Source organism: Eschscholzia californica, unplaced genomic scaffold (assembly GCF_041429995.1).
Source record: "Eschscholzia californica isolate CP2 unplaced genomic scaffold, dmEscCali1.0.p SCAF_5, whole genome shotgun sequence".
NCBI lineage: Eukaryota > Viridiplantae > Streptophyta > Magnoliopsida > Ranunculales > Papaveraceae > Eschscholzia > Eschscholzia californica.
Genome location: NW_028238472.1, coordinates 18,887,542 through 18,915,392, shown reverse-complemented (window position 1 = coordinate 18,915,392; position 27,851 = coordinate 18,887,542). Strand labels below are relative to the sequence as shown.

The following is a 27,851-nucleotide window of genomic DNA, read 5'->3' as shown; positions in this document are numbered from 1 at the left end:
TACTGAAGTTGCTTATTTGTGACCCTTAGTCTTTCACAAGTCGCCGAACATTCGAATTCTAAAGCCTTTCTTTTTTCCATTGTCAAATCATCTTTAAAATCATCGTCCGTTAATGGTAAAGGGTGGAAACTAGAAGCTATAATAACACGAGCTCCATCACTTTTAAAGATAGCATCATTCACATAGGATGTGTGGCCACGAAATTCTTTCAGACATCTTTATAGACTTGAGGCCATGGATTCTGCATCAAATAATATTCGGAGGGATACTAATAATGAACATCACTTAATACATGTATTATGTATATTTCAAATTTAAGAAGAAAACCCTCGGAGAAAAGAACGGCGAGAACATGGAACAACCCCGGTAAAAGTCACAGATTTAGCATCTCGGGGTTGCACAACAAAGACAAATACAAGTTTGATCATATCAGTAAAAACAAGTACTAGGATACAAGCTAAAGACTTCAGGACAGTGGTGGTGAGTAATGATCTGACAACATATCCTAAATAAATCATATGGCTTAAAATAAGTTTCACAAAACATGAATAATTTACAAACCCTAACACCAAAAATCTAGACCAAACCCCTCTCTAGCAACAACAATTTCAAACTTACCCTACCAATCTCAAAGTTTTCTCCTTTATGACCCCAACCACATTTCTCCAGAATCCCACTAAACATATATAGCAGGTTCCCTTTATGCAGTAATTAAGAACAAAAACACATAATACTTGAATCATTCCAATAGTGAAAGATCAATAGGTTTTAGATAGAGAAAGTGATAATTGGTATACCTAACACCAGCATAACCAACAATACCAATGCCCATACCAGCAGAAAGACTAGCAAGACCAGATGAAAAATGAGCATAACCATAAAAAAGGTAATAAGATTTAGCCTTAGGGTTAATATAAGTTCTGATGATAACAACAATAATCAAACCATAAATACCCAAAACTCCAGCCATAACAACTGGAACAATTGATTTCATAACCAATCCTGGTCTCATAACTCCCATTGATGCTACACCAACTCTACTCTTTGTTGTTGCATAAGCAGCTCCCATACCTACAAATTCAAAAATGCATATATTAATAATAAAACTCTAAAAACGAGAAACTTCACAATCAAGTTGAATTGATCTAGGTTTAGGTTTGATATGTTCATGAGAAAACTAAAGCAACAGCAGCTCCAAGGAAACGGAATACAGGAGCAGTTTCATCGCCACTAAAGGAGGTAGATGATTTGATCTGCAGAAAAAACTCGATCGGAACTGTGGGTGTGCTATGTCAATAGCCTCAAAGCTCTCTCGTCTCTTCAAGCTACAGTTACACGAATGGTGACAAATTTGTGTTGAAAACTCTTTCTCCCTCTCTGTGTGGAAGTAGCGAAGAGGACGAAGAAACCCTAAATGTTCTTCCCTAAATTTTTCAGAAAGAAGAAGAAGATTTGGAGAAGAAGCATGTAAGAAGAACAACCCTAAAATTTTTTTGGTTTTTTTTTTAGAGAGAAAGTAAGTTTTGATAGGCAAGGGTATTTCGGGAACGAAAATATAAAAAAAGACCTGAATAATAATTATCAATATTATTTTAAACCTAACCTCTAATTAGCCTTAATATTTTGATAGAAAATGACTAATAGTAATACATTGAGGCTTTTTTAGCTATTTTGAAATTTTTTACTACCCATTTAGTCATTTTCTATTAATTTAATTATTGGTTGAGTAGCGCGTGAAATTAGTCATGACAGAAAATCTTTCAAGATAAACCGTTTTATTAATATCTAGCTATTTCAAAAATTCTATCCACCTTTAATATAGGGTTTGGCAGCTTTTGCCTACATCTTTCTAACTCCACAGAAAGACTTTTTATCTTCTTTTGCTTACTAGAAATTACATTTTAGATGACTTATTTGTAAAATTGTTTGGGTTATTTTTTTTGGGAAAATGGTTGTTTAGGTTCAAAAAATTATGATAATAACTAAAAAAGCCGTCCACCACCCTTTGGTGTAACGGTTGGACACCCCTCTTAAGACCATGAGGTCGTGGGATCGAGTTTCGGTGGAAGCAGTTGCCATCAAGATTCATCCTATGTAATTTAGGCTATAAATAATGTAATAATTCGTCGGGCTTTAGGCCTCTTTGTTGTCGGGCTTTAGGCCTCTTTCATTCTCGGTTTAATTTAGGCGGTTATCGTGCTTATTACATCTCCATGATGCATCAATGCCTTGTAACGACTAACGTAGATCGTAGTCGAATTCTCAAAAAAAAAAAAAAAAACTAAAAAAGCTTAGACTTTTTTCTATTAGGTAGAAATTACCAGATTATTATGAGTAGTGATATATTAAGACTAAAATAATATGAATAATTAGTAGAAAGGTCATTTTTAATTTTTCTCATTCCAAAAGTGCCCTCGCTCCTTAAAGTTCACGTTCTCTCTGCAAACCGAAATTTAGGGTTTTTTCTTGTTGCTCTTCTCCTTCTCCGATTCTTCTTTTTCTTCTTCAATTTCTGGAACCCACAAACTTGAATAGTGGATGAATTATCTGCCTCTTTGATGAAAAATTGGAAACAAAACCTATAGAGAAAGGAGAAATTCCAGTTTATGGTTTATTTGAGATTTTTAGGGATTCTAGAGATAATGAATTATACAGTAAACATTTGAGGATTTTAGGGTTTTCTTATGCATGTCTGAAGAGATTTTTGCTTTTGTAAGTTTAAGTTGGATTCAAAACTGGCGTATTCAGAGGTCAAGTAATGGCGGATCTGTATAGTTTCATCCAATCTTTGAGATTTGAAATTAAGGTGATTTTATCAGGGTTAGGATTTGAGTTTGAAGAAGAAAAGGAAGAAGAAGATAAAAGTTGTTGTGAGAAATTCTTGGTGTTGGAAGCATGCTGAGTGTGGTACGACTATATCTTCCGTCTGACATTCAGATTGTTGGCTGTGAGCTTACGCCCTACTTACTACTGTGGCGACCTGATGGTTCTCTTACTAATGAAGATGGTTCTGAATCTGCTCCAATTGATGGTTACTACCTGAGGTATAAGTGGTGAGTATCATTTCCTACTCTTTCTCTCTAAGATTTTTTAAGTTCCCCATTTCTTTTGCTTCTTGATTCTTGAAACTTCCCTGAAATTGTTTGACATCCATGCATGTGTTAATTAATTCTAGAATCATAAAAAAACTTTGATTTTACATATTAATCTTGTTTTGATGGTTGTTTGTTGGTCATGATAATGCAGGTTCATGTTGTGATTTCTAATAAGAAAAGTTAAGAAGGTAGTAGGGATCAGATTTAATAAGAAAAGTACAGCTAAAGAGAGTAGCCATCAATTTTACTTCGTTAATTTCTTAATGGTTTATCTAACATACACAAATTTGTTCTTTATTTTGCATTTCTATTTGTGTGTTTAGATGATTAGAATTTTTTGTTCAATTCAAATAGATAACTTCATTCTGAATTTTGGATAGTTCAAGTGTGAGGGCAATCAAGTTAAATATTGATTGGTGCGGGATAAGATCGATTTTAGATTAGTTGACTATGAATTTCTTTTCTGTCGTCTTTCTTTATTGTGGTTACTTTTCACTTACAGGGAAGTTTATGTGGTGGCATTGGGTCTTTTCCTGCTGTTGTAACCAATCTACTGGATCTCACAAGACTGTGAGTACCTTTTCAAAATTGGTGCTTTTTCTATTGTGTTGTGGCTTGTGCAAGTTCTGTTCACAGGTTTTGGTCCATTAGTTTAATTCTATATGATTTATCAATAAAAGAAATTGTTGTTCGATTTGAAAGTTTTAATCTGAATCTGTAACCAGGCCTATCAAGATAATAAAGAAGTTGGCCGGCAATAAAAGACGTGATAGACAAAGTGGAACGTTACTCCATTCATATAACAAGATACTTTCCTTACCTTTGTTCTTTTTTTTAAATGCCAGGGATCTTCATTACTATTACAAGTTGACTGGGCCAATCCCTCCACAAGTTGGAGAAGATTTCTCTGCGTACTATAAGAGTGGTTGTAGACTTCTAAAGACAAAGGAGAGATGATTTTTTGAAACCTTAGATAGAAGATTCATTAACTAAATGTTAAGAAATTATGTTTCCCAACTCTCAGGGTGTCAAAGAGACTAAGGCTCGCAGGGAGGAAAGGTTCAATACCGGCAGGAACATGAGGTTCTTCACCAAGCTTAGGTATTCTAAGAACAAATAGAGAAAAAAACTTTTGCTGAACTAGATGTCTCTTTGTTTCTGCTTCAAATGACACCTGCTTTGTTTGAAATGACACTGACATTATGAGAAAGTATAGTTACTTTGATCTGCTTCGCGTAAAGTGGTCTTGTTCACTTGTTTCATTACTTTTAAAGTAGTTCATATTGGCTTTGGTTCAAAATATGAGTTAGGCTTACAACAATGGACTATACTAAACTTGATTCAACAGTTATCGGGCTTATCACATAGTCTTGATATAGCAATGCCTTGTAACGACATGTTTGCAGTTTACATTATGCAAACACATGTTTGCAAAACAGATTATTGCAAACACATGTTTGCAAAACTTGTTTGCAAACACCTATTTGCAAAATAGATTGTTGCAAACACATGTTTGCAGAAAAACGTAAAGGAAAAAAACGCCGTTTTTTTTTCTGGGAAACACGTTTGCATAACAGGTTGTTGCACACACGTTTGCATAACAGGTTATTGCAAACACGTTTGCAGAACAGGTTGTTGCAAACACGTTTGCATAACAGATTGTTGCAAACACGTTTGCAGAAAAACGTAAAGGGAAAAAACGCCGTTTTTTTCTGGGTTTTTTTTTTCGAAAAAAAAGTATTGAAAGTGGATCTTGTTAGAAAGCTAATGAAAAATCATTTCTAAATATATAATTTTTACAGAAATCCGACATTCCAAACAAAAGTTATATCGATTTAAAGTTTAAAGAAAAATAAAGAATTTAGTTACACAAAATGACAAAAAGGGGTATTTTAGCATTTGCACAATTTTTGACCTGAATGATAATTTTCAAATGTTTTGTGCTTTTCTACTAGATTTCAATATTATTTTGACCTTTATAGAAATTACCCCATTTTTTTTATTGGTTTTCTAATTTGTGACCATTTTTTTTTGGCTCCGTGTTTCTTTTCTCTTGTCCAATTTGTGGGAAGGGATAATTTCTAAAAAGGTCAAAATAATATTGAAAATGAGATGGATAGGAATCGGTTCGGGTCGGACCGGTCGGCTTATATCATTCATCAGGTGCGGTCCAGGCTTTGAAACTCTTTTTCTATTCGGACCCCCGGACTTAATCGGACATGTTATTTTGAAAATTCTAATATCAAAAATCCGTCAAAGTTCGTCAAACCTTTTGAGTTTCTTGGATATCGGGCAGTTAAGTATCAGGTTTTCAGTTTTCACTATTCAAGAAAAAGCACCTCAAATGCCAATATATATAGTTATTTCAAATATTTATAAAATATTAAACTACATTTAACATTTAAGAATTTATTAATCTATTTTATACATCTTTTCACCAGATCACCACCATATTTTGTCACTTTAGGGAACACCACCATACAACCATCATATCTACGGTCCACCACCACACCTAGTATTTAATTATATTATATGTATATACTAGACATAACCCGTGCCTTCGGCACGAACTATTTTGTTTAAGATGTGATACATTATGAATTGGTTGAGAACCATAATGAAGTTAAATGATTTTTTTCCGCAAAGATAGACTTTTTTGTTATTTCATTTAATAGATTTGCTACTAATACACCCCACTAAATTTCTCATACGAATGAGTGAAAGAAGATAAAATTATTTTTGTTATTTCATTTAATAGATTTGTAACTAATACACCCCACTAAATTTCTCACACGAATAAGTGAAAGAAGATAAAATTAATTTACCGCGAAAAGAGACAGAATCGTGACTCCCAAAACAACAAAACCAACAATCATAGTCAGGTTATCAACAATCAAGACTCAAGAGTATTTGTAAAAGAGCTCTATTGCAAGGTCATTCAAACCATTTGTTTCACTCCCACTGCCAACACCTCCAACTACAGTAAGCTTTAAGAAACAAGTGTAAGTCCTTAGCCTTTGATCCTTTTCTCACCATTGCAAATCTAAAACTTCACCAAGGTTCATAACTTTAGTTTTTGTTATCTACCGTCAACCTAAAGAGAAACATATGAAAAGCCATGGTGAGAACACAAAGTACTTGTAAAGTTAATCTCCATAAATGTATGGTGTACATTAGGAAAAAGTGAAGGGGCATATATTTAGTGAGAAGAAAAGATTTTTGGCTCGTTGGACTGGTTTGGTATAGACTGTTAGATGTTAATTATATCTGAAAGAGGTATGACAAAACTAGGTTGGTAAGATTTGTGCAATGGTTCTAAGGCCATACTTGTATGATGATGATTAGCATGGATGAAATAAATGATAAGAGTAACAAATCTATTAAACGTTACGCTAAAGTCCAAATATGTATCATCGGGGATTTAAATAGATTCTTTCACATTAACACTTTGTCATCCATGTCGGTTCAGATACACCAAGGAATAAATATAGGGCAGTATCACACAAATTTAAATATGTAGACGTTTTAGCATACATCGACATAAGTATAGAACAACCAAGCAGACATGTCAAATTCTCCAAAAGAAATGATATAGAATAAAAGCTAAAAAATATACAAAAGGATCACTTACAACCAAACGATTGGACTTCTTAGGGGCGTCTCCGAGGGAAACGAAGGTAGACTCTGCCGCAACAAAGTTAGAATTTGGTCCAACTGTGGTAGACTTTGGTGCAATCGAGGTAGACTTGGCGCAACTGAGGTAGCCTTTGGTACAACACCGCATCTACTGTTTCCTCTTCAACATCAACTTCTTCTAATGGAGTGAGTATTGTAACCATCACAATAATATATTTCAATTAATAAAATAAGAAGATGCAATTATCAATAACAAATAGTAACTACATAAAAGACGACCATACCCTGTTGGCCTGTTGTTCCAAAACTGGAAGAACAACCACCCCCCTTTGCCATATTTTCTATTATATTACAAAGTTCATCAAGGTATCAAAATATATCATTCAAACCTAAATAGCCCTCCTCTTGAGAGGCTAGGAAGAAAGAGTGAGCATAATTTTCATTCCATTTTTTCTTTTTAAGTAAAACACACAATCACAAGAACAATAATTCCTTCATTCAAAAAATCTCGAGCATCAATTGTTTTCATCTCTGCCTTACGTTTGTCATAGTCGACAAATTCCATAAATATATATTTACCTATTTCTTTTTAATAATCTAGGAATATGAAATGTATTAATATTAAAAAAAACAAACGTTCAAGATCTAAGACAATAAAAATTGAAGAAATGATGGTGAGGTTCTTAGTCCTCTTTCAAAACCACAATGACCATCAGAAAATTAGAAGAAATTTGACAATACATGAATGTAGGGAAAGGAAGGTAAAAGAATAAATCGAATGGTAAAACTGAGGTTTGTGTCGATGAACATCTATGCACAACCATAAATACAATTGAGGAAGATGAACATCTATGCACAACCATAAATACAATTTGGTTTAGTTATGAGATAAAAGACCTAAGAGTATGAAATTTGTTGATTTCGAGTCTTTAAGGTACAAATGGAGAGGAAGTAGGTACAACAAACATATACAACACCCAATATGACATATTGTCAAACACCTTAGGTAGAACAAACATATACAACGCCCTACATTCCATATTGTCAAACACATTATGACATTTACCATGAAATGAGTCAAATTCCACTAAATATATGAAGAAAGAAACTAAGGATTCATGGAAGGAACAAAACTAATAGAATAATAACAGTAAGGAAAGAAAAACAGTAAACTTTAGAGCAAGAAAATACCATATTTAAGCAAGGAATAACTTTTCTGTTTGTAATATATATATATATATATATATATATATATATATATATATATATACATATATATGAGTATTGTGGTTGCGTCTCTCTATGGTGCATTCTTGGTTATTTTGAACTTCATTTGGCTTTCACATTTCATGCTTCATTAGGAGAAGCGAAAATAACTCTTTTCTTATAATCCAAAGAAAAGTTCAGTCGATGAAAGATAGTGGTAAGGTGTTCAAGTTGCAAATAACTCTTTTCAAGTTGCAAATAACGTATATGGTAGTTGTAGTTTTATTCTCTCAATCTGACGCATCTGAGTATGAATTTTAGTCATTTAGGTCAAACTAAATATGATCAGGGTTAAAATAGTAATTTCAGATGAATGAGTTCTTAATTCATACTTATTTTATGTCTGGTTCGAATAGGATCAAAATCATTCTGAATTAACCATTCAAATGAATCTGACACATGAGTCAGATAAAACAATCAAACAACCTGAAATTCACCCGAGTCGATTCAGATATCAAACTAGAGTGTGATCTAATTTTGAGAAAGAAAACACTATCAACATCTTAAGAATCAAGAAAAGAAATTGAACAGGGTAACTCGGCTAAAGAAAATAATATTCAGAATATAGAATATAGTGAGTGATTTAATTACCATTTTAAGGGGTAATAAGGGGGTTTTTCCCACCAATAATCCATCACTTTGTAGAGACACTTCCTTGCTTTCCCATACCACATATTCTTAGATGGTTCCACTTCACCAATGTCACTATTGGCATATCTCATTAGAAAAAAAAAACATCACTATTGGCATAGCATTTTAATTCTATACAACAATGTGAAAGAAATTTTAAAGGAGCTTTAGATCCAAACACAACTTAGAGAATGAAATTTATTCAAATTAAAATAAACTGGACAAAACCAGGGAAACTTACTATCTTTTTTTTATCCTTATAGCCTCCTCTTTGTGTATCTCAAACGCCATATCTATCATTTCAGATAAAAAATTTCATAGGATGGTAGAGAAAGTCTCTATGTTGTATCTTCTTATATAGAGCTAAGGTCCATAGTTGTTTCTCCAAACTGCGGCGATGAGTCCCTAGTTTTGAAAAACTATGGTTTTCAAGAAATACTTCTTCCGTACGTGGATCCTAAGATTCTAGTTTCTACAAATACCTTTATTACTCGATGTGTCTCTATTTTTCTGAAATATTATTTTTCATGTCACATTGCAAGAGTTTCTATTTTTACAAATATATCGCTTTATCTCACGTGACTTCAAGGCCGTCCGTAATTTTAAGAATCCTTCTCCAAATCCTTGCGTGGCGAGGATCTTACTTATTGGAAAACTCTTCAATTCATTTTTTTTTTGTTAAAATGTAAAATATTCGTATCTTTCAAATTTTTTATACCCAGAAAAAGAAGTTAATAAGATGTGCTGATAAAGCAAGATTTTCATTTTTTTCGTAAGTAATTTCCCTTTTTTGTGAAAGAGACATGACTTTTTGATTAAATAGGAATAGGGTCAAAAATTTTAACGGCCCATTTACTTAATCACAACTGTGAGTGAATTAACGTCAATTAGTGTTTAATTTTTCAATGTTAATTCGAGTCTCTCTCACAAATCTACTATAACAAAACAGGCCAGTCGGTTATGGGAAAGATAAGTCTGGTGGAGTATTATAAACCTACATCTAACCACTAATATAAAATCTTCTTCATGTAACTCGAGTCATAGTAAAAAGGTATTAATGTCAATAATTAATTATTTTTGAAATACCAAAATCGGTTAAGACTCCCAAGGCCAACCCTGGCCCAAAACGAGTAAAGTTTCGCTCTGGGCCATCTATTTTATGGGCCACCATGTGAAGGAAAAAATCAGATTTAGGCATGTGCCAAAAAATAATAAGTAGAAACAGACCCTAACTAAACGATATTTTAACCAATAACGACTTTCATTTTTGTTAACAGATTGTCTACACCTATTTTAAGGGCCACCATGGTGGAACATGAAAAATATTTAGGGGCGTTAATTCTCAAAAAAGGTAATCGTATACAAAGCTATTCTTGGCTAATTGATAAATACAAAAGCTCTCTTTCAAACTGGAAAAGTAAGTATATAACCCAAGCAGGTAAAACTGTTTTAATTAAATCTATTCTTTCAGCTTTTTGTACTTATCCATGTAGTTTTCAGTTATTACCAAAAAAGGTCATTGAAGATCTGGAGAAAATAGAGAGAGAATTTTGGTGGAATCATTCTGATGTAGCAACAAAAATTCATTTCATCAAGTGGGACATTCTAACTAGCCCTAAACATAAGGGTGGTCTGGGTATTAGATCAATTGAAGAAGTTAATCTCGCCTTGATTGCAAAGATGACGTGGAGATTCGTGACAGATCAACAAGCCATATGGGTTAAACTTTTAAAGTCAAAATATCTAAAAGGAGATGACTTCTGGAATGAATCAAACACCCAAGGAGCCTCACATTTTTGGAAGGCAATGGCAAAGACCAAAGAAACAATCAGAAACAACATCATATGGATGGTCGGAGATGGAACTACCATCAAAATAAGGACAGATCCTTGGATACCAGGAGTTCAACACAACACCCCTATGATTATAAATGACATGCCAAATAATATCTATTGGGTGTCGGATTTGATTGATAACAATCATAATGGTTGGAATATGGATCTTTTAAATCATCATTTCCACCCAACCACTGTAGCAGCAATTCTTACTATTAATTTATCTCATACTATTCAAAGAGATAGATTAATATGGTGTCCTGTGGAGAATGGAAGATTTACTACAAAATCTTACTACACTCAGGTCAAAAATTTACCTATATTGTCTGGTTCGGCAGTCACTTTCCCATGGAAATTATTTTGGAAAAAGAAAACCATTGAACCCAAGATACAGAATTTCATATGGAAGTTGGTCCATGATGGGTTGCCTACTTTGGTAAATATTGGGAAAAGGGTTACCCACATCGATCAAATATGTAAGCTATGCAACATAGGGCAATTAGAGGACAGATCTCACCTGTTTGGAGATTGTCCAAGATTTATAGATCTAGCAAACATGGCCGGAGTTATTTACCTGCAACAAAACAATCGGGAACCGGTTCAAATGTTAGCAAACATACTAATTTCCCACCCAAATGATGATGAAGAATGGAACAAGGTTACATACCTTTTGTGGGAATGGTGGAAATCGCGAAATGATTTTCGGTTTCAGAACAAAGAGATCGATCTGCCTAGATGCTACTGGAAATCGAGGGACTCACTCAGGTATGTTACTGACCTTCAACCCTCTCAAGATCCTAATAATTTCTTGCAGGAAAACAGATGGATTCCACCTTCGAATGGACAAATCAAAATAAACTTCGATGGTTCTTTTAGAGAATCCATGGCGTCGTGTGCGGCTGTAGCAAAGAATAGTGAAGGTGAAGTTATTGGATCTAAAACAAAAATCATCCAACCAAGATCACCCATTTTCAGTGAGATGGAGGGTTTGAAATGCGGCCTGGAGCTGGCAACTGATCTAGGGTTAGTTGGTTTTATACTTGAAGGGGATGCTAGGGTTCTAATCCAGGCAATCTCGGCCTTTGATGAAGATCTACCGTGGAGATTGATTAGAGAAGTTGAAGGAATTAGGGCTGCTGTCCAAGAGAAGCACGTGGAGCTTTCATATTGTAATAGGATTTATAATAAGGATGCCCACATATTAGCAGCTTCGATTTTACCCCCTAATCTGTAAACAATTGAGTTCCAGTCCTTGCTCGGGCTTTCATGGTTGTAATTGTACTTTTATTTTAATATATGAGTTCTCCTCAAAAAAAAAAAAGAGTGACCCCTTGGAAAAGGAGATGTCGGCAAAGGAAATCCTCCCTTTACCGGAGAAACTTAGATCTGCGTGAGTGTTTATCATGGTATTAACTTCTTTTGTTCAACCTCAACATCATGGATTATCAAATCAAAAGAGTAGTCTACATCAGATTTGGAAGTAAATTTCAAATATAGATTATTGAGAAAGAGGAGATCAATAGTAGTTTTAATTCGTTACAGTAATTATTTGGTTGGACTAGAACAATGTTAAAAAAAATAGGAAGAAGACCAAACAGAAGATTGGCCAACATCTCAAGATGACAAAAACTTATTAAAGCAAGAGGATAACATCACTCAACAACCTCTCTTTGCTTCTTCGTTACTACATATATTTAAGTATAATAAAGTTTAAAATCTTTGGGGTCTTTTCATTTGTGATCTTTAGGAACTTTTCATTTTGTTCTTGCAATGTTGTACTCCTTCAAGCTCCATGTTGTAATTTACGTTTGTAAGTCTCGTATGTAATTTACTTTTGTAATTCTCCTGTTGTACTCAAAGGAGTCATAACTCCCAAAACCATGTAAACTCTATTGAATTTCGTTCCTACCTATGAAAGAAAATTCCGGTTTAATTAAAAACAAAAAACCTAACCCTAATCAATTAATCTTAAGGTGTCGTTTGGTAACACTAAAATAAGTTACTTTTTTTACTTATTTAATTAGAAAAGTAAAACAAGTTAGTTTGGTAACAAAAAAAATACCAACTTCAGTAAAGTTAATGTTTGACACTTGACTTTCTTTGAAATTTCAGTTTTTTTAGCTTTTGACTCTAAAGTGAAGTAACGTATGTTAACCATGTTCATGAACTTTTCTTTACGAATTCTTTTTCTATGTTTATATCTGCTCCACCACCACAACTAAACTTCCACCATACTATTGTGCCTCCACCACCACCACAACAACAACCACCACACCTCCACCACCACCACCACCACCACCACCACAACCACAACCACAAACACCACCTTCCGTACCTCCACAACCATCACCACCATACCTCCATCACTATGACCACCACCATACACATCCACCACCATACCTCAACTACCACCACTTCTGTACTTCCACCACCATACCTTATCAACCGCCACCACCACCATCATTACTCCATCTCCCCACATACTTTATCCACCACCACCATACCTCCATAAATGCCACCCACATAGCTTATCCATCACCACACCTCCATAAATGCCACCCACATAGCTTATCCACCACCACACCTCCACCACCACCACCACCACCACAACCACAACAACCACACTTTAAACACCACCTTCCGTACCTCCACAACCATCACCCTGTAGGGAATTATACCCTTATACTAGTGTTTATAGCGGCTAACGACATCTAATGTCTAACACTAGTATCCCCAAGATCATCATGCAAAATTCTTAATCGCGTTTCCCTCGAACTAGTTGAATTGATTAAAGAAGACCAAGAGCTTCAAACGTAGCTCCTCTACTTGGGACACCGAATAGTGTATTTAATCTCCCTCCTTGAAAGCTCGCTAGCACTCCAATGGTGGTTTGATAATAAGAAGACCTTCTTCTTGCTTGACTAGAAGATAGCTTGGGAATTAGCTCACTTTCTCCTCTCTACTTGATGTGGTAGAGTAAGAAAGCTTAGAGAGAAATTCCACACCTTATTCTCTGCCCTAAGAGTGTTTATATAGAACCCTAATAAGAATCCACCTCCTTTTAGGTTTCCCAAAACACCCTTTAGAATAAGATTTAGGGAAATAGTCGAAAATAGCAACTATTGATATTTTCTCAATTCCCTAAGGAGATGAAGTCCAAACCCAGCCAAAATTGGCATATTTAATGTTCATAACATAAGGAAACGTCCCTCCAAAAATCAGCCCAATCCGAGCCCTAAAAGTGCCCGAATCGACCTAGGCCCAAAACCCTTATTTCGGGCCTTTTTGCTATCTTTTGCCCAAATTCTATTTAGGCCTGTGAGATATGTTTATGGGACATTCCCAATGTTATATCACACTCCCACTAGTCATATCATCCGATTTAATACCCATTCTTATGTGTAACCCGATGTAGGATCCGATCGAAGTTAGCCGCGAATTACTTCGTAATTCGACGATCGTAGTTGGTTTCTAGCTAAACGCTACGACCCCTAAATCAATCGGACTTGATGATATTCTCATCAATTGTCCTAGCCGACATATTTCTCGCATTGCCATCTTGGTCGAAGGACATCTGCTTCAACTCCTTCAGACTCCCACTTGGACTTAGAACAAGTGCAATGCCTCGATTCCCGTGTCAATTTAGTATCCCATCTGAGACATCACGTCATTCAGAATTTCTTGATATCCGAGTACAACTGTAAAATTCAAACGATTAACTCTTAATCCGTTTGAGCGTGGCCACTCATTTTCAGTTGCTACTCATCAAGTGGCCTTGAGACACTTTGTACCTAATGTGATTTAGGATGACACAATCCATTCTTGCGCTCCCACTTAACTTCATGTCTATCCTGTCCTTCCCAGTATCCGTCTTTATGACCTCCTTTTACGGCGCGGCGTTTGACGGAACCAAAGTCGGACATTCTTTTCATAAGATGAGTGGAGCACTCATGTTTTGAGGAATCTCTCCAATTGTCTTTATGAGAAGTATTGACGTTCATCACGAGTGATATACTTCTCATTTGAGGGTTATCCAGTGTATAAACCTTTTACACACCCACGTAGTCGAATAGAATATACTATTCCTATAACCCACGAAACTGCGCTATCCCATCGACTCCCGTGCTAGTCTTCGTGAGTCATTGTTGTCCATGCAATGACCTGGACCAGGGATTCGATAATAAATATTCCAAGTTCACTTAATAGGGTTTCATTCATCAGATCACGTATCTGACAAACCTATTCGGAATGTTTTATCATCAATGGACTGTCGTTTAAACACTAAACCAAATTTAGACGACTTGTGAAATAACTCTATTATTTCTGATAACGAGAGTTGTAAATCTGAGCCTCTTCCGTAAAACTCTTTTTACCCACTCAGTTTTACTTGTCGAGGTTTTAAAATTATACCTCATGCCTTAGACTCGTGTAAGACTCTCATACTTTGTCTTAGGTGACAATTTAGTTTGACTACGGATGTAATCCGTTTAAACTTTGCTAATTATCAAATTTGAAGACCGTTATCTTCAACCTTGATAATTTCTAGTAACTTTTACTAGAGTTAAGGCTTTTAATTCTTTATGTAGTATTTGTAACAGTTCCCGGCTTAAAACACTTTTAGCCTACTTTCCTTCCATGTCTGGAAGTTTGCTACGATGACATGTTCAACTTTTGTACTACTTCATCCTTTAGCCTTCTAGGATGTTTCTATGTAGTGTTTCAGTTTTCAAATCCGAATTTGGATATTCAAATGCTAATCATATCCAATATGATTGACTTTATGTATTCGAACATAAAACTCCCTCTCATGCTTGTTTGCTATATCGGTGTCTTTTCAAACTCCGATTTAGCAACGCTCTTAGTCATGAGTTTTGGGTCGAAATTCTTTTAGACTTTCCGAGTCTTAGATTTTCTGTTTCAGATCTCAAGCATCTCAGCGTACTGAGTCTCTCTAATCCTATCATCCTTTTGATCTATGCTTATAGATCTTCAGATGCCCAAAATGGCATTTCATCCTTGTGTGTGGTCCTTTTATTGAGTCAGTGTGTTCACTGTTACACAACATCTTATGTCGTACTCAATCTTTTGTATGTAATCAGCATACGGACCCGGAAGGTTTGTTTCTCCCACTTACCTTCTTGAAACTCGTGATTCAAAATTATCTTCATTCCTCAGGAATCAAACTTCTTTGATTGCCTTTTGAATCGAAGATTCTAACTCTTGCGTGCTTTTAATCCGTCGATAGATTTCTGAAGCATGCCTATGGACATAACTTGATTGGAAGAATCTTATTCTTCTTGTCTAGTTTCGGGAAACATGAATGTTTCCATCCTTCTCAGTTTTCTACTTTAGAAAACCAATTTAGGTCTTCTGTTGACTTAAATTATCAAGCTTCATGTCTTGACGAGATATGGATTCCACGATGATTTTGGCTTCTAGCCAAAATCTAGAGTCAGTTTCCGTTTCTGCGCAGGTCTTTTATCTCTTCAAAAATAACCTTTATTTTCTGAGTCTTTAAGATTTTATTTTGACCTTTCAGGGCTTTTGAACAACAACTTGGAATTTTCTCAACTACTTTGAGATATTCCTTTAGAGGCACTTTTACTAGCTTTGAGAGTTCTCCTGCGAATGACATTCGCTTTTGTGCGGTGGGTTTACAAGATCATATCTTTAACCTTTCCTTTTCCGAGGAGCCGCAGTTTGTTGCTCTTGGTCGAATTTAATCGTCTTGTACAAGTTTCATGATTGTTCTTCATGACCCTCCATGATTTTTCTCATGATCGAATTAAATCGACTTGTACAAGTTTCATGATTGTTCTTCATGACCCTCCATGATTTTTCTCATGATCGAATTAAATCGTCTTGTACTTTTCTCCCACTTATTCTTGTAATAATTAGTCCTTTTCTCCCAGACTACAAGGTGTGCTAATTACTAGAAGAATACTATCATGAGCAACAAACACTTTGTTCTCTTGATTGGTTGTGGAAGAAGCCCAAATTTCTTCTAAAAGAAATTGCGTCAGATATTAGCTAGTTTTGTAACGTTTTTACAAGTTTTAGCTTTAGACGGAATAGGTTAAGTGTGAAAACAATCGTGTCTAGACTATATCCCAAAATATTCGGAAGACTGGCTTAAACCCATCTTTGATCGAATCATGCATAGCAATGTTCGATTACTCCCACTGAATCCACCATCCCACAGATGTGTTCCATGGAGCGAGTTGGGAATCGGCTTCTCAAATCCTTTGATGGTTATCAAATGTTTGACTCAAGTTTTTACCACTCCAATCTAATCGGATGACTTAAACTCTCTTGTCAAAATGATTCTTTAGTTCGGTTTGTACTTTGTTTGAACCTTTCAAACATTCTGACTTATACCTTATGATTTTTACGTTTCCATACTTCATGAAGTTATCAGCGTACATTTTAGAGTAGCTCTCGTTAGCTTCTGCAAGTAAACTTATAGGTCTGCATGACACTGTATGAGTCCTAATAGATTACTAGCCTCTATGCCTTTTGAAAAGGGTAACTTTGTCCATTTAGTCCTTAAGACCTAATTGACAATGCTGAAGTTTAATGAGTTTGAATCTCTTGATTTTAGCCATTATCAATGTTAACCTTCAGTTAATTTTATCACTGGTTTAAAACATCAGACGTTTCTAGAAGAACAAAATAATCACTATTAAGTTCTACGCTAGATCAGTGTCTAAAAGAAGACTTTGATCCCTTTCAACATCCTTAGCATTACTGCTTCTGCTCCCTCTTGGATCTTTACTTCTTTTAGTCAAGTATGTGATTTCCTTGAGCTTTACCGAGCCGTACATCCGGTATAAAATACCTGATGAAGAAATTTTGAGATACTTGTTTTTAACTTTGTTAACAAGGATGTTGGAATCGGAATCCGTAATTCCATTCCTTATGTCCTCCAGGTGCTAAGGGTAGTTTCCTCTTGAATGGTCTAGCCATTGTTTGGAAACATTCACAGTAATGAGAAATACTCTTGATCATGTACTCGGTAACTGTTTGCCTTTTCTTCGATCAAATGTTTGTCTCACTTGACTGACCCTTTGCCCTTTTGAATCTTAAGAGCTATTTCTTAGATTTTTGTACCAAATCTCAAGAACCTTTCTTAGATTGGATATTCCCGTATGTTCTGCTCAGTTTGTTCGCAACAACCTGAGTGACTCATCTAAGGTTTTATCTATCTTTGTTCAATCGATATTGAATTGGGTGATAGATGTATTCTGTTGTCTTCCGTTAGGATGACTTTCTGTAACACCCTCACTTTATAGGGGTGCTATTAGCAAAAAAACGAGGGTGCCAATAGCAACACCCCTATAAAGCTTGAAAGCCCTTAACCCTTCCCGACCCTTTAATTTCTTTCCCCCCTTTTTTATTTCTTTTCTTCTCATTAGCTGGGAGTTGAAAGAAGGTAATACAACCTAGAGAGAGAAAGTGATTTCTAGAGAGAAGAAGTGTGGGAAAGTGAGGGAGCTTCAAAGGGTTACTAAAGGATTTGGTTTCTTCTTCTTGGTGCTACAAAAATCAAGTAGGTTTCTTCTTCCCTAAGGTTTATATAGCCCTCTTTAATTTTTAACCTAGTTTTGGATAGTAGTACTATAATAGCTTTTAACCATTGTTGTATACTAGGTTATCATCAACTTAGAACTAATTAGTGATACCATAGATATATATTATGATTAGAAACTAATTACAACAACAACATAGTAACCCTAGATCATTATAGTTATATTAATGGAGTATACATATACCCGGACAGCAACCTAGGTTATTTAGGTTATATAAATATGGTATATATATACACCCGGACAGCAGCCTAGATATTAAGAATTATTCGTGTTTATGTTATTGTTATTGATAATTGATTGTATGAGATTATTTGTGTGGTATTGGAGCATGAGTGCTACCAATAGTTGTGTGTGATATATTGCTTTAGGTTGTTAACCTAGAAAGCATAGGCTAGTCGGAACCAAGACTGGTTGGCTCGACATGTGAGTCGATTGCAAACACTAGTTATTTATGTGATATTAGATAACTTGGTGGACCATGATCTTGAGTTCCGTTAATGGAATGAACTAAGACTGGTTGGCTCGACATGTGGATCGATTGCAAACACGGGTTTGTCAATGTGATATTGGACAACCCAGTGGACCAGGGGTTTGAGTTCAAATATGGATTGACGATTGTAATCCATAAGTAATCGGTGGTTGGCTCGCTTCCTGCTCATATGTGCTCGTGTTGCACGGATCCCCTTTTTGGGAGGTATCCATAGTTTATGAAGAGGTCTAAGTCGATGCAAACACAAGATCATTCTTGTGGACCACATACTTCTAGTTTGAGAAGTAATTACCAACTAGAGGTTGGCTCGCCTCCTGCTCATATGTAAAGTGCTCGTGTTGCACTGTGCTCGTGTTGCACGGATCCCCTTTTTGGGTGGTATCCTTTGTCTATTGAGAGGTTTAAGACGATGCAAACATGAATGGTAAGTGACGCTATCTCGTGGACCTCAAAATTGGTTATGCCCCTCCAAAAGGGAAGTTGTATTGTATGAACCTCTTCAACCGTGTAACAGGTTGACTTCAATTGTGTTAGCACGAAAGGTGTAACATAATGGACTGTTATTATTGTTCTGTTGTTCGATACTTGGTTTTGTGTTGAATTGGTCTATTTAGACCTTAGGTAATTAGAAATCTACTAGCTGGGTTCTGACCCAGCCTACTATTTTTCAGGTGATAGAGATCGGGGAGTGCCACCAGCTTGATCCCAGTTCGTCAGTTCAGAGCTTCTTTCTTAGTTTTCGTTTTCGAGATTAGGTAGTTATTTGGAGTTTCACTTTCTAGATAGTTGTTTCTTTCATTCGTTATTGTCCGACCTACGTGTCGATGATTCAGAACCATTGTTTGAGTTAAGAAAGTTTAATGGATTTCTTTTAGATGATTTATTGATTCTTATGAGCTTCACATTTGATATTATTTGTCTCTTTTGATGGGTATATCAACTATGTTTACTGTTCTGCGGAGAAATGCTTTGAGTTTAGGTTTTCATGGCGGCCGACGTGGAAATCTAGGCTTGGGGCGTTACAAAGTGGTATCAGAGCCGAGGACGACTCTTCGCTGAGGGTGGGGGATTGTAATAGTCCCACATTGCTCACAAGAGTGTCCAGAGACTGGGCTATATGTGTAAGCTCAAGCTTAGTAAGTACCGAGGCCTTTTGGGTGGGCTTGTGGTGCCTTCGCCAAGAACAAAACCCCGTACCCGTGTGGGCTTGGGCCTGGGTGGTTAAAGTGGGGACAATATCGGCAACTCTTAAGGCTTGGGGCGTTATAATTTGGGGCGTTACAAAGTGGTATCAGAGCTCTAGGTTCATAAATCCTAGGATCAGTGTGCAGGGTTCAACCCCTCTAGGCGCATAGTACGTAGTAATTTTTGTACGGAACTCTTGACTGTCTAAGTTTTGACTTGGTTTCTCTTTTGGATTTGATTAGAGTTATGGTTAGCGAAGGGGCTACTGGTCGTGGCAGAGGTCGTCGCAGTGCTCGCACCCGAGGGGGTGGTAGAGGTCGAGGTGTCCTACTTGAGGAAAGGGGTTCTACAGCACCAGAGGGTACACATGGACAGTCAGGGGGTCATGAGACTACAAATCCTAATCTGAACGGAGGAGAGACAGTGACAATTGATGCAGCCGCATTGCAAAATTTGATTAACATCGCAGCAGAGGCTCAAACAAGGGAACAAGCTCGGACGCAGAATCCGACACTAGAGACGGGAGGTCCTGTTGTGAATGTGAGGCCACCGACTGAGATGACCTGGTTGAAGTACTACCATGAGTTTATGAAAATGAAACCGCCAACATTTGATGGGACTGGAGGACCGGTAGAGGCATATGAATGGTGTAAGGAGATAGAGAGGATGTTCGTGGCGTTTGATTGCTCTGAGGAATATAAGCAGCGGATGGCAGTGTTCCAGTTGAAGAAGAATGCAGCTACTTGGTGGGACACTCAGTCTAGGCTAGTGGATCCGTTGAGGTTCACCTGGGAAGAATTTAAGAAGGTCTTCATGGAAAACTTTATTCCTTTCTCGGCACAACAAACACTTAAGAGGGAATTTCAGGAGTTGAAGCAAGGGGAGAATCAATCAGTTTTGGAGTATGAGAATGAGTTTCACAGACTCTCCCTCTTCGCTACTCAACTAATTCCCACAGAGGAGGAAAAGATTGAGAGGTTTGTCAATGGGTTGCGTGACAACATTGCTAGGTACATTGCAGGGCAACCTAGTTTCGACACCTATCAGAAGGTGGTTTCTTGTGCTAAGGTTCACGATGCTCGGATACAGGAGGCAAAGAAGCAGAGAGGAATCAAAGTGCAAAGCAAGGGTGAACAAAAGGGGAACAGTAGCAGTTATGGGAAGGTTGGTTGGAATCAGCGCAACAACTATAATGGTCAACGGGATGGTAAGAGGCCTCGGATCGAGGGAGGCAACAGGGATATGACAGTGGTGACTACAGGTAGGCAACCGCCAGTGGCTAATGTTGATGGTGTGGAACAGAGACCATTTAGAGGAGTTTGTTTTAATTGTCAGGAAGTAGGGCACAGGTCTTTTGATTGTCCGAGGAGGACTAGAGCTCAGACAGGAAATCAGGGGCGTCATCATGAGCGTAACCCGCAGGGCAGACCACAGGGACGTGGACAACAACCACAGTTGAATGCCATCCTTCCTAGAGATGACCGCGCACCTACTGATGTGGTGGAAGGTACATTCCTTATTCATACTAGAATGGGTAAAATTTTATTTGATCCTGGTGCCATGGGCACATTTATCTCTGTTTCTTTTGTTCGTAAGTTACCCATAGAGTTAGATCGATGTGGGAGATCTTTTTCGGTGTCTTCTGCTTGGGGTGGTTTGATTGTGATAGACCACATCTGTAAGGGGTGTATCATTAGATTGGGTGAGCGAGACTTCGCTGCAGACCTTTTTGTGCTTGAGTTGGTGCGGTATGATGTGATTTTAGGCATGGATTGGCTTGCCTCATACCATGCACTTCTGGACTGTTATGCCAAGACAGTCACATTTTCTCTTCCAGGGGAAGAAGTGTTTACAGTGTCAGCGTTGACTTGTCAGATGAGAGAGGTTCACCTGAGTCACGTAGAGCTAGAAGAGCATCCGGTAATGAGTGAGGGGCTTGATAGTATTGATGTGGTTAGTGAGTACCACGATGTGTTCAGAGATGTACCAGGGTTGCCACCACGCAGAGAGGTTGACTTCTGCATTCAGTTGGAACCGGGTACTAAACCTATAGCCCGAACTCCTTATCGAATGGCTCCGATAGAACTGCGAGAGCTTAAGGACCAGATTCAAAAATTACTAGATCAGGGGTTCATACGTCAGAGTAGTTCTCCTTGGGGTGCACCTGTTCTTTTTGTTAAAAAGAAAGATGGGTCAATGAGGTTGTGTATCGATTATAGAGAGCTCAACAAGGTTACTGTGAAGAATAAATATCCTTTACCAAGGATTGATGATCTGTTTGATCAACTGAGAGGGACCAAGTGGTTCTCTAAGATTGACTTGAGATCAGGGTACCATCAGTTACGAGTCCGAGAGGAGGACATTCCTAAGACGGCATTTGTGACACGTTATGGTTCGTATGAGTTTCTTGTTATGTCTTTCGGTTTGACTAACGCTCCTGCAGTGTTTATGGACCTCATGAATCGGGTGTTCAGGGACTTCTTGGATAAATTTGTCATTGTCTTTATTGATGACATTCTTATCTACTCCAAGACTAAGGAGGATCATGAAGATCACTTGAGATTGGTGTTAGAGAGACTGATGGAACATCAGTTATATGCAAAGTTCGAGAAATGTGATTTTTGGCAAGAGGAAGTAAAATTCCTAGGCCATGTTATTTCGAAGGACGGAGTATTGGTTGACCCTTCTAAGGTTGAAGCTGTGCTTAATTGGAAGCAGCCTACCTCGGTTACTGAGATTCGCAGTTTTCTGGGATTGGCTGGGTATTATCGTCGGTTCATCAAGGGGTTCTCAAGTATTGCAGGACCTTTGACGAATCTTACAAAGAAGGGAGTGACATTCTCGTGGGATACAAAGTGTGATAAGGCTTTCAAAGAACTTAAGACGAAGTTGACTACGGCACCGGTGTTGGTCATTCCAGAGAGTGGCACCAGATTTGTGATTTATACAGATGCTTCTATTCAGGGTTTAGGGTGTGTATTGATGCAAAAAGATAAAGTGGTTGCGTATGCTTCTAGGCAGTTGAGGCCACATGAGCAAAACTATCCAACTCATGACTTAGAGTTGGCAGCTATAGTGTTTGCTTTGAAGATTTGGAGGCACTATCTGTATGGTGAGAAGTTCGATCTCTTTACCGATCATAAGAGCCTCAAGTATCTCTTCTCACAAAAGGAGTTGAACATGCGTCAGCGCAGGTGGTTGGAGTTGATGAAGGATTATAACTTCACGTTGCAATACCACCCGGGTAAGGCAAATGTGGTAGCCGATGCACTAAGCCGACAACCGAGGGGTATCGTGGCAACATTGATGATGAACCAGTGGAAGATGTTGGAGGATGTAGCAACATACGACATTGACGTGGTTGGGTCAGGAATTGACTCGTTATTTCTGGGTAGTATGGTTGTTAGACCATCTTTGTTGAATCGTATTGTGGATGCCCAAATTGATGATGAGTGGTGCCAGAAACAGGTTTCGTTAATGCAAGAGACTGAGACTGAGTTCAGTACCGGGCAGGACGGCGGATTTAGATTTCGAGGGAGACTATATGTACCGGCAGATCCGGTCTTGAGACGGGATATATTAGATGAAGCACACCGAAGTAAGTACACAGTTCACCCCGGGGGTAACAAGATGTACAAAGACTTGAAGAGGCAGTACTGGTGGTCAGGGATGAAGAAAGATGTTGCGGAGTATGTGAGGAAGTGTAATGTGTGTCAGATGGTGAAAGCGGAAAATCGACATCCATCCGGACTCTTGGAACCGTTGCCCATTCCGGAGTGGAAATGGGAGAATATATCAATGGACTTCATCACGGGTTTACCGCGATCTAGTAGAGGCTTTGACGCTATTTGGGTGATAGTTGACAGGTTGACTAAGTCGGCTCACTTCCTACCAGTGAAGACGACAGATAGTGGGGACCGACTGACACAGTTTTACATTAAGGAGATTGTCAGGTTACACGGAGTTCCGGTGTCTATTGTTTCAGACAGAGATTCGTCCTTTACTTCACGGTTTTGGAAGAGTTTCCAAACTTCTATGGGGACATCTTTACATTTCAGTACAGCTTTTCACCCTCAGACTGATGGGCAGACAGAGCGAGTTAACAGAGTACTTGAAGATATGTTGAGATGCTCAATACTAGATCTTGGAGGGAGTTGGCAAGATCATTTGCCTTTGGTAGAATTCGCATATAATAATAGTTACCAATCTAGTATTGGCATGGCACCTTTCGAGGCATTATACGGGAGACCTTGTCGGTCACCATTGTGTTGGACAGAGGCAGGTGACGCTAAACTAGAAGGACCAGAGGTGATTCGGGACACTTCTGAGAAAATCGCTTTGATTCGAAGTAGGCTCCAAGCAGCTCAAAGTCGTCAAAAGGGTTATGCCGACAACCGACGAAGGGATTTGGAGTTTATTGTTGGGGATGAGGTTTTATTGAAGGTGTCACCTATGAAAGGTGTTTTACGATTCGGTAAGAAAGGAAAGTTGGCTCCCAGGTATATTGGACCTTTCAAAATAGTTGAGAAGGTGGGAAAAGTAGCCTATCGTCTTGACTTGCCTGTAAGCTTCACAGGAGTCCACGATGTCTTTCACGTTTCAATGCTTCGAAAACATGTGAGAGATGGAGATCAACATTCAGTGATAGATTACCATGATTTGGAGCTCCAGCCAAATGTGTCATATGAGGAGGAACCAGTTCGTATCATTGATCGTAGAGAGCATGTTCTTCGCCGAAAGACGATTCCCATGGTCAAGGTTCAGTGGCATCACCACAATGACAAGGAAGTTACTTGGGAGCGTGAGGATGATATGCAACTCCGTTATCCTCATCTTTTCCGCTAATTAGGTACGTTCAATTTCGAGGACGAAATTTCCTTTTAGGAGGGGAGATTGTAACACCCTCACTTTATAGGGGTGCTATTAGCAAAAAAACGAGGGTGCCAATAGCAACACCCCTATAAAGCTTGAAAGCCCTTAACCCTTCCCGACCCTTTAATTTCTTTCCCCCCTTTTTTATTTCTTTTCTTCTCATTAGCTGGGAGTTGAAAGAAGGTAATACAACCTAGAGAGAGAAAGTGATTTCTAGAGAGAAGAAGTGTGGGAAAGTGAGGGAGCTTCAAAGGGTTACTAAAGGATTTGGTTTCTTCTTCTTGGTGCTACAAAAATCAAGTAGGTTTCTTCTTCCCTAAGGTTTATATAGCCCTCTTTAATTTTTAACCTAGTTTTGGATAGTAGTACTATAATAGCTTTTAACCATTGTTGTATACTAGGTTATCATCAACTTAGAACTAATTAGTGATACCATAGATATATATTATGATTAGAAACTAATTGCAACAACAACATAGTAACCCTAGATCATTATAGTTATATTAATGGAGTATACATATACCCGGACAGCAACCTAGGTTATTTAGGTTATATAAATATGGTATATATATACACCCGGACAGCAGCCTAGATATTAAGAATTATTCGTGTTTATGTTATTGTTATTGATAATTGATTGTATGAGATTATTTGTGTGGTATTGGAGCATGAGTGCTACCAATAGTTATGTGTGATATATTGCTTTAGGTTGTTAACCTAGAAAGCATAGGCTAGTCGGAACCAAGACTGGTTGGCTCGACATGTGAGTCGATTGCAAACACTAGTTATTTATGTGATATTAGATAACTTGGTGGACCATGATCTTGAGTTCCGTTAATGGAATGAACTAAGACTGGTTGGCTCGACATATGGATCGATTGCAAACACGGGTTTGTCAATGTGATATTGGACAACCCAGTGGACCAGGGGTTTGAGTTCAAATATGGATTGACGATTGTAATCCATAAGTAATCGGTGGTTGGCTCGCTTCCTGCTCATATGTGCTCGTGTTGCACGGATCCCCTTTTTGGGAGGTATCCATAGTTTATGAAGAGGTCTAAGTCGATGCAAACACAAGATCATTCTTGTGGACCACATACTTCTAGTTTGAGAAGTAATTACCAACTAGAGGTTGGCTCGCCTCCTGCTCATATGTAAAGTGCTCGTGTTGCACTGTGCTCGTGTTGCACGGATCCCCTTTTTGGGTGGTATCCTTTGTCTATTGAGAGGTTTAAGACGATGCAAACATGAATGGTAAGTGACGCTATCTCGTGGACCTCAAAATTGGTTATGCCCCTCCAAAAGGGAAGTTGTATTGTATGAACCTCTTCAACCGTGTAACAGGTTGACTTCAATTGTGTTAGCACGAAAGGTGTAACATAATGGACTGTTATTATTGTTCTGTTGTTCGATACTTGGTTTTGTGTTGAATTGGTCTATTTAGACCTTAGGTAATTAGAAATCTACTAGCTGGGTTCTGACCCAGCCTACTATTTTTCAGGTGATAGAGATCGGGGAGTGCCACCAGCTTGATCCCAGTTCGTCAGTTCAGAGCTTCTTTCTTAGTTTTCGTTTTCGAGATTAGGTAGTTATTTGGAGTTTCACTTTCTAGATAGTTATTTCTTTCATTCGTTATTGTCCGACCTACGTGTCGATGATTCAGAACCATTGTTTGAGTTAAGAAAGTTTAATGGATTTCTTTTAGATGATTTATTGATTCTTATGAGCTTCACATTTGATATTATTTGTCTCTTTTGATGGGTATATCAACTATGTTTACTGTTCTGCGGAGAAATGCTTTGAGTTTAGGTTTTCATGGCGGCCGACGTGGAAATCTAGGCTTGGGGCGTTACACTTTCAGATTGCCTTGGAGGTCTCGTACCTCTCCATTTATGACTTCTGTGGGAAATTCTTCCTCAGTTTGTCTTAATGGTTATGCTAGCATCCATTACTCTTCCAAAGAGAATGTTATAAGATTGCTTGCAAATGGCCTTTGACCTTCTTCGGTATGAGTCAACATTGGGATTGGGTATTCTAGTAAGCTTTCCTTTTGAATCTGAGGACTATTCTCGGATTCATTCTTCCATTCTAGGAAGTGGATCAACACCTCCCTTAGGTATGATTTTAAGTTGAAACCGTTTTCATGTGTCATCTTAATTCTACAAAAAAAAAGCAAAGTTTTTAAAACTCGTTATCGTTTTTGAAAAACTTAGTTTTCCCACATTATTCAATAGAAATCGTCCCCGATTGAATAAGTGATTCCAAGATTTCAGTTCTTCGGAGTAAAGCGGACGAAGGCCCTACCCTTTGACTCCGTCGTTCCGGGTGAGTGAACTACTTCACTAATCATACCTTATGACTCTTGGTTGATAGATTTCATTAATGAATGACTAATTTATCCTTTTGCCTCGAGTATCCAAGACTCTCTTGCTGATCTCGTTGAGTAGAACCATTTAGACGTGTAGGTCTCTTCTATAGACCTACCCGCATTGTCCCAAGGTAGAGGAGGTACTCTACGAAGGCCGACCCACCTTCCTCGAACAAGGGCGCAACGAGTGTCTTAATCTGGATAGGCGATTACTCAAGATTACGTTTTGGGGACTTTTACGCTAGTCTGGCGTTTGTTATAGTGAACTATTTAGCCTAACTAACATCCACGACATAAAGCGTAAATAAGTAAGTAAATGCGCGCGAGAATGTAAATCAAGCAGACATGGATCCTAGTATGGCCCCTAACCTAGAAGATCTAATCTCCTTTGGTTTTCTTCTTGTTTCGCCTTTTGGTTCATCTTAGATCGCCATCTTTGAACCTCCATTGATTTCTCCCACTCGCCTTTGGATTTCATCCTCGAGTTTCTTCAATGGACTCATAGACCCTAAACTCTAATTACAAGACTCTAACGATTCGCAGATCGTATAAACTTGAAATTAAAATTAATTACAGAGCATGCACCCATCCGTGCTTAAAACAAGAATAAAGAAATAAATCTATGGCCATACTAGTTTCCCGCATTCACATCACATGCATTCATATAATATATCAAGGCTAAGAATTATATATGCATGATTATCTTGGGAGATACTTTTGTTGACATCACATGTCACATTACGGACCTTAAGTCTAAATTCGAAGAATTCAACTAATGGTGCGTTCCGGTTTTATCTTTTATGATTTCTAAAATCATCTTTAAGAAAAAACTCCGTTTTGGGCTCGAGAAAGCCCGGGTCAATTTCGGGAAAAATATTGGTTTGA

The 27,851-nt window shown here is 37.7% G+C and overlaps 3 long non-coding RNA genes across 4 annotated transcripts; 2 read left to right on the top strand and 1 right to left on the bottom strand.

The window, feature by feature from the left end:
- Window positions 1-2,374: 2,374 nt before the first annotated feature.
- On the top strand, window positions 2,375-4,322 carry LOC147537646 (uncharacterized). Of its 2 annotated transcripts, XR_015224833.1 has the most exons (4): window positions 2,420-3,053; window positions 3,247-3,283; window positions 3,598-3,665; window positions 3,941-4,322. It is a non-coding gene; the product is annotated as an uncharacterized LOC147537646 (long non-coding RNA). The 2 variants fall into 2 exon arrangements; XR_015224832.1 differs by lacking the exon at window positions 3,247-3,283 and having other exon boundaries at window positions 2,375-3,053.
- Window positions 4,323-5,813: 1,491 nt separating this feature from the next.
- LOC147537645 (uncharacterized) lies at window positions 5,814-7,636 on the bottom strand. The gene is made up of 2 exons (XR_015225787.1): window positions 6,727-7,636; window positions 5,814-6,189 (listed from the first exon to the last, which is right to left on the bottom strand). It is a non-coding gene; the product is annotated as an uncharacterized LOC147537645 (long non-coding RNA).
- Window positions 7,637-24,725: 17,089 nt separating this feature from the next.
- LOC147537644 (uncharacterized) lies at window positions 24,726-26,311 on the top strand. Its single transcript, XR_015226131.1, has 2 exons — window positions 24,726-24,898; window positions 26,100-26,311. It is a non-coding gene; the product is annotated as an uncharacterized LOC147537644 (long non-coding RNA).
- Window positions 26,312-27,851: the final 1,540 nt, after the last annotated feature.